Below are 13,304 nucleotides of genomic sequence, written 5' to 3'. Positions count from 1 at the left end.
ATAAACAGAATCAGAACCAGAACCAGAATCAGAATCAGAATCAGAATCAGAACAAGAATCAGTATCAGAATCAGACTGGAACCAGAACCAGAAGCAGAATCAGGATTAGAAACAGAACCAGAATCAGATCTGGAACCAGAACCAGAACCAGAATCAGAATCAAAACAACAATCAGAATCAGAATCAGAATCTGAACCAGAACCAGAATCAGAATAAGAACCAGAATCATGACCAGAATCAGAACAGGAACCAGAACCGGAATCAGAATCAAAACAAGAATCAGAATCAGAAAAAGAATCAGTACCAGAACTAGAATCAGAATCAGAACAAGAATCAGTATCAGAATCAGAACTGTAACCAGAACAAGGACCAGAATCAGGATTAGAAACAGAACCAGAATCATTCCTGGAACCTGAATCAGAATCAAAACAACAATCAGAATCAGAATCAGAATCTGAACCAGAACCAGATTCAGAATCAGAAACACAATCAGTATCAGAGCCAGAATCAGAACCAGAATCAGATCAGAACCAGAACCAGAACAAGAAACAGAACCAGAATAGGAGCCAGAATCAGAATCAGAAACAGATCCAGACTCATGACTAAAATCAGAATCAGAACCAGAACCAGAATCAGAATCAGAAACAGAATCAGAATCGGAATCTGAGCCAGAACCAGAACGAGAAGCAGAATCAGGATTAGAAACAGAACCAGAATCAGTCCCGGAACCTGAATCAGAATCAAAACAACAATCAGAATCAGGACCAGGACCAGAACCGGAATCAGAATCAGAACCAGAATCAGATCAGAATCAGAGCAAGAATCAGAACCAGAATCTGAATCAGAATCAGAACCAGAACCAGAATCAGAGCCAGAATCAGAATCAGAACCAGAATCAGATCAGAACCAGAACCAGGAAAAGAATCAGAATCAGAAGCAGAATCATGAATAGAATCAGAATAAGAACCAGAACCTGAATAAGAACCAGAAACAAAATCAGAACATGAAACAGAACCAAAACACGAACCGGAGCGAGAAGGAGAATCAGAATCAGAATCAGAACCAGAATCAGAATCAGAACCAGATCCAGACTCATGACCAGAATCAGAACGGTAACAAGAACTGTAATCAAAATAAGAAAAAGAATCAGAATCAGAACTAGAACCAGAATCAAAATCAAAATAAGATCAAGAATCAGAATCAGAACCAGAATCATGACCAGAATCAGAACAGGAACCAGAACCGGAATCAGAATCAAAACAAGAACCAGAATCAGAAAAAGAATCAGAACCAGAACCAGAATCAGAATCAGAACAAGAATCAGTATCAGAATCAGAACTGGAACCAGAACAAGAACCAGAATCAGGATTAGAAACAGAACCAGAATCAGTCCTGGAACCAGAACCAGAACCAGAACCATAATCAGAATCTGAATCTGAATCAGAACCAGAACCAGAATCAGAGCCAGAATCAGGACCGGAACCAGAATTAGAATCAAAACGATAACCGGAATCAGAACCCGATTCCCAACCGTAACCAAAGCCAGAACCAGAATATGAATCAGAATGAGTACCAGGACCAGAACCAGAATCAGAACCAGAACCTGAATCAGAATCAGAACCAGAATCAGGACCAAAACCAGAACCAGAATCAGAATGAGAACCAGAATCATAACCCGAATAAGAACCAGAAGCAGAACCAGTATCAGAACCAGAACCTGAATCAAAATCCGAATCATAACCAGAACCAGAGCAGAATTAGAACCAGAACCAGAACCAGAAATAGAATCATAATCAGAACCAGAACCATAATCATAATCAGAACCAGTATCATAATCATAATCAGAACCAGTATCAGAATCAGAACCAGATTCCGAATCAGAACCAGAACCTGAATCAGAACCAGGACCAGGATCAGGAGCAGAAGCAGAACCAAAAGCAGAACCAGAAGCAGAACCAGAAGCAGAATCAGAATCAGAGTCAGAAGGAGAACCAGATTCAGGATGCAAATCAGAACCAGAACCAGAATCAGGACCAGAATCAGAAATGGAACCAGAATCAGAACCAGAACCAGAATCAGAATCAGAAAAAGAACCAGAATCAGAAACCGAATCAGAATCAGGACCAGAACCAGAACACGAATCAGAACCAGAACCAGAACAAGTATCATAATCAGAACAAGATTCAGAAACAGAATCAGAACCGGAACCAGAACCAGAATCAGAACCAGAATCAGAGCCAGAATCAGAATCAGAACCAGAATCAGATCAGAACCAGAACCAGGAAAAGAATCAGAATCAGAAGCAGAATCATGAATAGAATAAGAATAAGAACCAGAACCTGAATAAGAACCAGAAACAAAATCAGAACATGAAACAGAACCAAAACATGAACCGGAGCGAGAAGGAGAATCAGAATCAGAATCAGAACCAGAATCAGAATCAGAACCAGATCCAGACTCATGACCAGAATCAGAACGGTAACAAGAACTGTAATCAAAATAAGAAAAAGAATCAGAATCAGAACTAGAACCAGAATCAAAATCAAAATAAGATCAAGAACCAGAATCAGAAAAAGAATCAGAACCAGAACCAGAATCAGAATCAGAACAAGAATCAGTATCAGAATCAGAACTGGAACCAGAACAAGAACCAGAATCAGGATTAGAAACAGAACCAGAATCAGTCCTGGAACCAGAACCAGAACCAGAACCATAATCAGAATCAGAATCTGAATCAGAACCAGAACCAGAATCAGAGCCAGAATCAGGACCGGAACCAGAATTAGAATCAAAACGATAACCGGAATCAGAACCCGATTCCCAACCGTAACCAAAGCCAGAACCAGAATATGAATCAGAATGAGTACCAGGACCAGAACCAGAATCAGAACCAGAACCTGAATCAGAATCAGAACCAGAATCAGGACCAAAACCTGAACCAGAATCAGAATGAGAACCAGAATCATAACCCGAATAAGAACCAGAAGCAGAACCAGTATCAGAACCAGAACCTGAATCAAAATCCGAATCATAACCAGAACCAGAGCAGAATTAGAACCAGAACCAGAACCAGAAATAGAATCATAATCAGAACCAGAACCATAATCATAATCAGAACCAGTATCATAATCATAATCAGAACCAGTATCAGAATCAGAACCAGATGCAGAATCAGAACCAGAACCAGAATCAGGGTCAGAATCTGAACAAAAGCCAGAACCAGAATATGAATCAGAACAAGAAACAGAATCAGATTCCGAATCAGAACCAGAACCTGAATCAGAACCAGGACCAGGATCTGGAGCAGAAGCAGAATCAAAAGCAGAACCAGAAGCAGAACCAGAAGCAGAATCAGAATCAGAGTCAGAAGAAGAACCAGATTCAGGATGCAAATCAGAACCAGAACCAGAATCAGGACCAGAATAAGAAATGGAACCAGAATCAGAACCAGAACCAGAATCAGAATCAGAAAAAGAACCAGAATCAGAAACCGAATCAGAATCAGGACCAGAACCAGAACACGAATCAGAACCAGAACCAGAACAAGTATCATAATCAGAACAAGATTCAGAAACAGAATCAGAACCGGAACCAGAACCAGAATCAGAACCAGAATCAGAATCAGGACCAGAACCAGAACCGGAATCAGAATCAGAACCAGAATCAGATCAGAATCAGAGCAAGAATCAGAACCAGAATCTGAATCAGAATCAGAACCAGAACCAGAATCAGAGCCAGAATCAGAATCAGAACCAGAATCAGATCAGAACCAGAACCAGGAAAAGAATCAGAATCAGAAGCAGAATCATGACCAGAATCAGAATAAGAACCAGAACCTGAAAAAGAACCAGAAACAAAATCAGAACATGAAACAGAACCAGAACACGAACCGGAGCGAGAAGGAGAATCAGAATCAGAATTAGAACCAGAATCAGAATCAGAACCAGATCCAGACTCATGACCAGAATCAGAACAGTAACCAGAACTGGAATCAAAATAAGAAAAAGAATCGGAATCAGAACTAGAACCAGAATCAAAATCAAAATCAGATCAAGAATCAGAATCAGAACCAGAATCATGACCAGAATCAGAACAGGAACCAGAACCGGAATCAGAATCAAAACAAGAACCAGAATCAGAAAAAGAATCAGAACCAGAACCAGAATCAGAATCAGAACAAGAATCAGTATCAGAATCAGAACTGGAACCAGAAAAAGAACCAGAATCAGGATTAGAAACAGAACCAGAATCAGTCCTGGAACCAGAACCAGAACCAGAACCATAATCATAATCTGAATCTGAATCAGAACCAGAACCAGAATCAGAGCCAGAATCAGAACCGGAACCAGATTTAGAATCAAAACGATAACCGGAATCAGAACCCGATTCCCAACCGTAACCAAAGCCAGAACCAGAATATGAATCATAATGAGTACCAGAATGAGAACCAGAATGAGAACCAGAACCAGAATCAGGACCAGAATCAGAACTGGAACCAGAATCAGAACCAGAAACAGAATCAGAATCAGAAAAAGAACCAGAATCAGAACCCGATTCAGAATCAGGACCAGAATCAGAACCGGATTCAGAACCAGAACCAGAACCAGAATAAGTATCATAATCAGAACCAGAATCATAACCGGAACCAGAACCAGAATCAGAACCAGAATCAGAATCAGGACCGGAACCAGAACTGGAATCAGAACCAGAATCAGAATCAGAACCAGATCCAGACACATGACCAGAATCAGAAAAGGAACCAGAAGTGGAATCAAAATAAGAACAAGAATCAGAATCAGAACCAGAACCAGAATCAGAATCAGAACCAGATCCAGACTCATGACCAGAATCAGAACGGTAACAAGAACTGTAATCAAAATAAGAAAAAGAATCAGAATCAGAACTAGAACCAGAATCAAAATCAAAATAAGATCAAGAATCAGAATCAGAACCAGAATCATGACCAGAATCAGAACAGGAACCAGAACCGGAATCAGAATCAAAACAAGAACCAGAATCAGAAAAAGAATCAGAACCAGAACCAGAATCAGAATCAGAACAAGAATCAGTATCAGAATCAGAACTGGAACCAGAACAAGAACCAGAATCAGGATTAGAAACAGAACCAGAATCAGTCCTGGAACCAGAACCAGAACCAGAACCATAATCAGAATCAGAATCTGAATCAGAACCAGAACCAGAATCAGAGCCAGAATCAGGACCGGAACCAGAATTAGAATCAAAACGATAACCGGAATCAGAACCCGATTCCCAACCGTAACCAAAGCCAGAACCAGAATATGAATCAGAATGAGTACCAGGACCAGAACCAGAATCAGAACCAGAACCTGAATCAGAATCAGAACCAGAATCAGGACCAAAACCTGAACCAGAATCAGAATGAGAACCAGAATCATAACCCGAATAAGAACCAGAAGCAGAACCAGTATCAGAACCAGAACCTGAATCAAAATCCGAATCATAACCAGAACCAGAGCAGAATTAGAACCAGAACCAGAACCAGAAATAGAATCATAATCAGAACCAGAACCATAATCATAATCAGAACCAGTATCATAATCATAATCAGAACCAGTATCAGAATCAGAACCAGATGCAGAATCAGAACCAGAACCAGAATCAGGGTCAGAATCTGAACAAAAGCCAGAACCAGAATATGAATCAGAACAAGAAACAGAATCAGATTCCGAATCAGAACCAGAACCTGAATCAGAACCAGGACCAGGATCTGGAGCAGAAGCAGAACCAAAAGCAGAACCAGAAGCAGAACCAGAAGCAGAATCAGAATCAGAGTCAGAAGAAGAACCAGATTCAGGATGCAAATCAGAACCAGAACCAGAATCAGGACCAGAATCAGAAATGGAACCAGAATCAGAATTAGAACCAGAATCAGAATCAGAACCAGATCCAGACTCATGACCAGAATCAGAACAGTAACCAGAACTGGAATCAAAATAAGAAAAAGAATCAGAATCAGAACTAGAACCAGAATCAAAATCAAAATCAGATCAAGAATCAGAATCAGAACCAGAATCATGACCAGAATCAGAACAGGAACCAGAACCGGAATCAGAATCAAAACAAGAACCAGAATCAGAAAAAGAATCAGAACCAGAACCAGAATCAGAATCAGAACAAGAATCAGTATCAGAATCAGAACTGGAACCAGAAAAAGAACCAGAATCAGGATTAGAAACAGAACCAGAATCAGTCCTGGAACCAGAACCAGAACCAGAACCATAATCATAATCTGAATCTGAATCAGAACCAGAACCAGAATCAGAGCCAGAATCAGAACCGGAACCAGATTTAGAATCAAAACGATAACCGGAATCAGAACCCGATTCCCAACCGTAACCAAAGCCAGAACCAGAATATGAATCATAATGAGTACCAGAATGAGAACCAGAATGAGAACCAGAACCAGAATCAGGACCAGAATCAGAACTGGAACCAGAATCAGAACCAGAAACAGAATCAGAATCAGAAAAAGAACCAGAATCAGAACCCGATTCAGAATCAGGACCAGAATCAGAACCGGATTCAGAACCAGAACCAGAACCAGAATAAGTATCATAATCAGAACCAGAATCATAACCGGAACCAGAACCAGAATCAGAACCAGAATCAGAATCAGGACCGGAACCAGAACTGGAATCAGAACCAGAATCAGAATCAGAACCAGATCCAGACACATGACCAGAATCAGAAAAGGAACCAGAAGTGGAATCAAAATAAGAACAAGAATCAGAATCAGAACCAGAACCAGAATCAGAATCAGAACCAGATCCAGACTCATGACCAGAATCAGAACGGTAACAAGAACTGTAATCAAAATAAGAAAAAGAATCAGAATCAGAACTAGAACCAGAATCAAAATCAAAATAAGATCAAGAATCAGAATCAGAACCAGAATCATGACCAGAATCAGAACAGGAACCAGAACCGGAATCAGAATCAAAACAAGAACCAGAATCAGAAAAAGAATCAGAACCAGAACCAGAATCAGAATCAGAACAAGAATCAGTATCAGAATCAGAACTGGAACCAGAACAAGAACCAGAATCAGGATTAGAAACAGAACCAGAATCAGTCCTGGAACCAGAACCAGAACCAGAACCATAATCAGAATCAGAATCTGAATCAGAACCAGAACCAGAATCAGAGCCAGAATCAGGACCGGAACCAGAATTAGAATCAAAACGATAACCGGAATCAGAACCCGATTCCCAACCGTAACCAAAGCCAGAACCAGAATATGAATCAGAATGAGTACCAGGACCAGAACCAGAATCAGAACCAGAACCTGAATCAGAATCAGAACCAGAATCAGGACCAAAACCTGAACCAGAATCAGAATGAGAACCAGAATCATAACCCGAATAAGAACCAGAAGCAGAACCAGTATCAGAACCAGAACCTGAATCAAAATCCGAATCATAACCAGAACCAGAGCAGAATTAGAACCAGAACCAGAACCAGAAATAGAATCATAATCAGAACCAGAACCATAATCATAATCAGAACCAGTATCATAATCATAATCAGAACCAGTATCAGAATCAGAACCAGATGCAGAATCAGAACCAGAACCAGAATCAGGGTCAGAATCTGAACAAAAGCCAGAACCAGAATATGAATCAGAACAAGAAACAGAATCAGATTCCGAATCAGAACCAGAACCTGAATCAGAACCAGGACCAGGATCTGGAGCAGAAGCAGAACCAAAAGCAGAACCAGAAGCAGAACCAGAAGCAGAATCAGAATCAGAGTCAGAAGAAGAACCAGATTCAGGATGCAAATCAGAACCAGAACCAGAATCAGGACCAGAATCAGAAATGGAACCAGAATCAGAACCAGAACCAGAATCAGAATCAGAAAAAGAACCAGAATCAGAAACCGAATCAGAATCAGGACCAGAACCAGAACACGAATCAGAACCAGAACCAGAACAAGTATCATAATCAGAACAAGATTCAGAAACAGAATCAGAACCGGAACCAGAACCAGAATCAGAACCAGAATCAGAATCAGGACCAGAACCAGAACCGGAATCAGAATCAGAACCAGAATCAGATCAGAATCAGAGCAAGAATCAGAACCAGAATCTGAATCAGAATCAGAACCAGAACCAGAATCAGAGCCAGAATCAGAATCAGAACCAGAATCAGATCAGAACCAGAACCAGGAAAAGAATCAGAATCAGAAGCAGAATCATGACCAGAATCAGAATAAGAACCAGAACCTGAAAAAGAACCAGAAACAAAATCAGAACATGAAACAGAACCAGAACACGAACCGGAGCGAGAAGGAGAATCAGAATCAGAATTAGAACCAGAATCAGAATCAGAACCAGATCCAGACTCATGACCAGAATCAGAACAGTAACCAGAACTGGAATCAAAATAAGAAAAAGAATCAGAATCAGAACTAGAACCAGAATCAAAATCAAAATCAGATCAAGAATCAGAATCAGAACCAGAATCATGACCAGAATCAGAACAGGAACCAGAACCGGAATCAGAATCAAAACAAGAACCAGAATCAGAAAAAGAATCAGAACCAGAACCAGAATCAGAATCAGAACAAGAATCAGTATCAGAATCAGAACTGGAACCAGAAAAAGAACCAGAATCAGGATTAGAAACAGAACCAGAATCAGTCCTGGAACCAGAACCAGAACCAGAACCATAATCATAATCTGAATCTGAATCAGAACCAGAACCAGAATCAGAGCCAGAATCAGAACCGGAACCAGATTTAGAATCAAAACGATAACCGGAATCAGAACCCGATTCCCAACCGTAACCAAAGCCAGAACCAGAATATGAATCAGAATGAGTACCAGAATGAGAACCAGAATGAGAACCAGAACCAGAATCAGGACCAGAATCAGAACTGGAACCAGAATCAGAACCAGAAACAGAATCAGAATCAGAAAAAGAACCAGAATCAGAACCCGATTCAGAATCAGGACCAGAATCAGAACCGGATTCAGAACCAGAACCAGAACCAGAATAAGTATCATAATCAGAACCAGAATCATAACCGGAACCAGAACCAGAATCAGAACCAGAATCAGAATCAGGACCGGAACCAGAACTGGAATCAGAACCAGAATCAGAATCAGGACCAGATCCAGACACATGACCAGAATCAGAAAAGGAACCAGAAGTGGAATCGAAATAAGAACAAGAATCAGAATCAGAACCAGAACCAGAATCAAAATCAAAATCAGATCAAGAATCAGAATCAGAACCAGAATTATGACCAGAATCAGAACAGGAATCAGAACCGGAATGAGAATCAAAACAAGAATAAGTATCATAAACAGAATCAGAACCAGAACCAGAATCAGAATCAGAACAAGAATCAGTATGAGAATCAGAACTGGAGCCCGAACCAGAAGCAGAATCAGGATTAGAAACAGAACCAGAATCAGACCTGGAACCAGAACCAGAACCAGAATCAGAATCAGAATCAGAACTAGAACCAGAACCAGAATCACATCAGAACCAGAATCAGGAACAGAATCAGAATCAGAACCAGAATCATGACTAGAATCAGAACAGGAACGAGAACCAGAATCAGAACCAGAACAAGAAATAGAACCAGAATCAAAATCAGAATCACAATCAGAATCAGAACCAGATTCGGAGCCAGAATCAGAATCAAAAACAGATCCAGACTAATGACCAAAATCAGAATCAGAACCAGAACCAGAATCAAAATCAGAACAAGAATCAGAATCAGAAACAGAATCAGAATCAGAATCTGAGCCAGAACCAGAACCAGAAGCAGAACCAGAAACAAAATCAAAATCAGAACCAGAATCATGACCAGAATCAGAACAGGAACCAGAACTGGAATCAGAGTAAACACAAGAAACAGAATCAGAAAAAGAATCAGAACCAGAACCAGAATCAGAATCAGAACAAGAATCAGTATCAGAATCAGAACTGGAACCAGAACCAGAAGCAGAATCAGGATTAGAAACAGAACCAGAATCAGACCTGGAACCAGAAACAGAACCAGAATCAGAATCAGAATCAGAACCAGAACCAGAAACAGAGCAAGAATCAGAACCAGAATCAGAATCAGAATCAGAACCAGAACCAGAATCAGAATAAGAACCAGAAACAAAATCAGAACATGAAACAGGACCAGAACAAGAACCAGAACGAGAAGGAGAACCAGAATAAGAATCAGAACCACAACCAGAATCAGAACCAGAATTAGAAACAGAACCAGAATCAGAATCAGAACAAGAACCACAACCAGCAACAGAACAAGAACCAGAATCAGAATCAGAACCAGATCCAGACTCATGACCAGAATCAGAACAGGAACCAGAACTGGAATCAAAATAAGAAAAAGAATCAGAATCAGAACCAGAATCATGACCACAATCAGAACAGGAACCAGAACTGGAATCAGAGTAAAGACAAGAATCAGAATCAGAAAAAGAATCAGAACCAGAACCAGAATCAGAATCAGAACAAGATTCAGTATCGGAATCAGAACTGGAACCAGAACCAGAAGCAGAATCAGGATTAGAAACAGAACCAGAATCAGACCTGGAACCAGAAACAGAACCAGAATCAGAATCAGAATCAGAACCAGAACCAGAATCAGAGCAAGAATCAGAACCTGAATCAGAATAAGAACCAGAAACAAAAACAGAACATGAAACACAACCAGAACAAGAACCAGAACGAGAAGGAGAACCAGAATAAGAATCAGAACCACAACCAGAATCAGAACCAGAATTAGAAACAGAACCAGAATCAGTATCAGAACAAGAACCACAACCAGCAACAGAACAAGAACCAGAATCAGAATCAGAACCAGAATCAGAATCAGAACCAGATCCAGACTCATGACCAGAATCAGAACTGGAACCAGAACTGGAATCAAAATAAGAAAAAGAATCAGAATCAGAACCAGAACCAGAATCAAAATCAAAATCAGATCAAGAATCAGAATCAGAACCAGAATCATGACCAGAATCAGAACAGGAACCAGAACCGGAATCAGAATCAAATCAAGAATCAGAATCAGAAAAAGAATCAGAACCAGAACCAGAATCAGAATCAGAACAAAAATCAGTATCAGAATCAGAACTGGAACCAGAAAAAGAACCAGAATCAGGATTAGAAACAGAACCAGAATCAGTCCTGGAACCAGAACCAGAACCAGAACCAGAATCAGAATCAGAATGTGAATCTGAATCAGAACCAGAACCAGAATCAGAATCAAAACAACAATCAGAATCAGAATCAGAACCTGTACCAGAACCAGATTCAGAATCAGAACAAGAATCAGTATCAGAATCAGAACTGGAACCAGAACCAGAATCAGAATCAAAACAACAATCAGAATCATAAACAGAATCAGAATCAAAATCAGAGGCAGAACCAGAACCAGAAGAAGAAAGAGAACCTGAATAAGAAACCACAATCAGAATTAGAACCAGAATCATGACCAGATCAGAACAGGAACCAGAACCGGAATCAGATTCAAAACAAGAATCAGAATCAGAAACAGAATCAGAACCAAAACCAGAACAAAAACCAGAACCAGGATCAGGATAAGAACCAGAAACAGAATCATGTCTGGAACCAGAACCAGAACCAGAATTATGATCAGAATCAGAACCAGAACCAGAAACAGAACCAGAATCAGAATCAGAATCAGAACCAGAACCAGAATCAGAGCCAGAATCAGAATCAGAATCAGATCAAAACCAAAACCAGAACAAGAAACAGAACCAGAATCGGAGCCAGAATCAGAATCAGAAACAGATCCAGACTCATGACCAAAATCAGAATCAGAACCAGAACCAGAATCAGAATCAGAAACAGAATCAGAATCAGAATCTGAGCCAGAACCAGAACGAGAAGCAGAACCAGAAACAGTATCATAATCAGAACCAGAATAATGACCAGAATCAGAACAGGAACCAGAACTGAAATCTGAATCAAAACAAGAATCAGAATCATAAACAGAATCAGAACCAGAACCAGAATCAGAATCAGAATCAGAATCAGAACAAGAATCAGTATCAGAATCAGAACTGGAACCAGAACCAGAAGCAGAATCAGGATTAGAAACAGAACCAGAATCAGATCTGGAACCAGAACCAGAACCAGAATCAGAATCAGAATCAGAACGAGAACCAGAATCAGAGCCAGAATCAGAACCAGAATCAGATCAGAACCAGAACCAGAACAAGAAACAGAACCAGAATAGGAGCCAGAATCAGAATCAGAAACAGATCCAGACTCATGACCAAAATCAGAATCAGAACCAGAACCAGAATCAGAAACAGAACCAGAATCAGAATCAGAATCAGAATCTGAGCCAGAACCAGAACGAGAAGCAGAACCAGAAACAGAATCATAATCAGAACCAGAATCATGAGCAGAATCAGAACAGGAACCAGAACTGAAATCTGAATCAAAACAAGAATCAGAATCATAAACAGAATCAGAACCAGAACCAGAATCAGAATCAGAATCAGAATCAGAACAAGAATCAGTATCAGAATCAGAACTGGAACCAGAACCAGAAGCAGAATCAGGATTAGAAACAGAACCAGAATCAGATCTGGAACCAGAACCAGAACCAGAATCAGAATCAAAACAACAATCAGAATCAGAATCAGAATCTGAACCAGAACCAGAATCAGAATAAGAACCAGAATCATGACCAGAATCAGAACAGGAACCAGAACCGGAATCAGAATCAAATCAAGAATCAGAATCAGAAAAAGAATCAGTACCAGAACTAGAATCAGAATCAGAACAAGAATCAGTATCAGAATCAGAACTGTAACCAGAACAAGGACCAGAATCAGGATTAGAAACAGAACCAGAATCATTCCTGGAACCTGAATCAGAATCAAAACAACAATCAGAATCAGAATCAGAATCTGAACCAGAACCAGATTCAGAATCAGGAACACAATCAGTATCAGAGCCAGAATCAGAACCAGAATCAGATCAGAACCAGAACCAGAACAAGAAACAGAACCAGAATAGGAGCCAGAATCAGAATCAGAAACAGATCCAGACTCATGACTAAAATCAGAATCAGAACCAGAACCAGAATCAGAATCAGAAACAGAATCAGAATCGGAATCTGAGCCAGAACCAGAACGAGAAGCAGAATCAGGATTAGAAACAGAACCAGAATCAGTCCTGGAACCTGAATCAGAATCAAAACAACAATCAGAATCAGGACCAGGACCAGAACCGGAATCAGAATCAGAACCAGAATCA

The sequence above is a fragment of the Narcine bancroftii genome, chromosome 5 (genome assembly GCF_036971445.1).
Source record: "Narcine bancroftii isolate sNarBan1 chromosome 5, sNarBan1.hap1, whole genome shotgun sequence".
NCBI classification, from domain to species: domain Eukaryota; kingdom Metazoa; phylum Chordata; class Chondrichthyes; order Torpediniformes; family Narcinidae; genus Narcine; species Narcine bancroftii.
The sequence above is the reverse complement of the archived record's forward strand: the minus strand, read 5'-3'. Positions refer to the sequence as shown.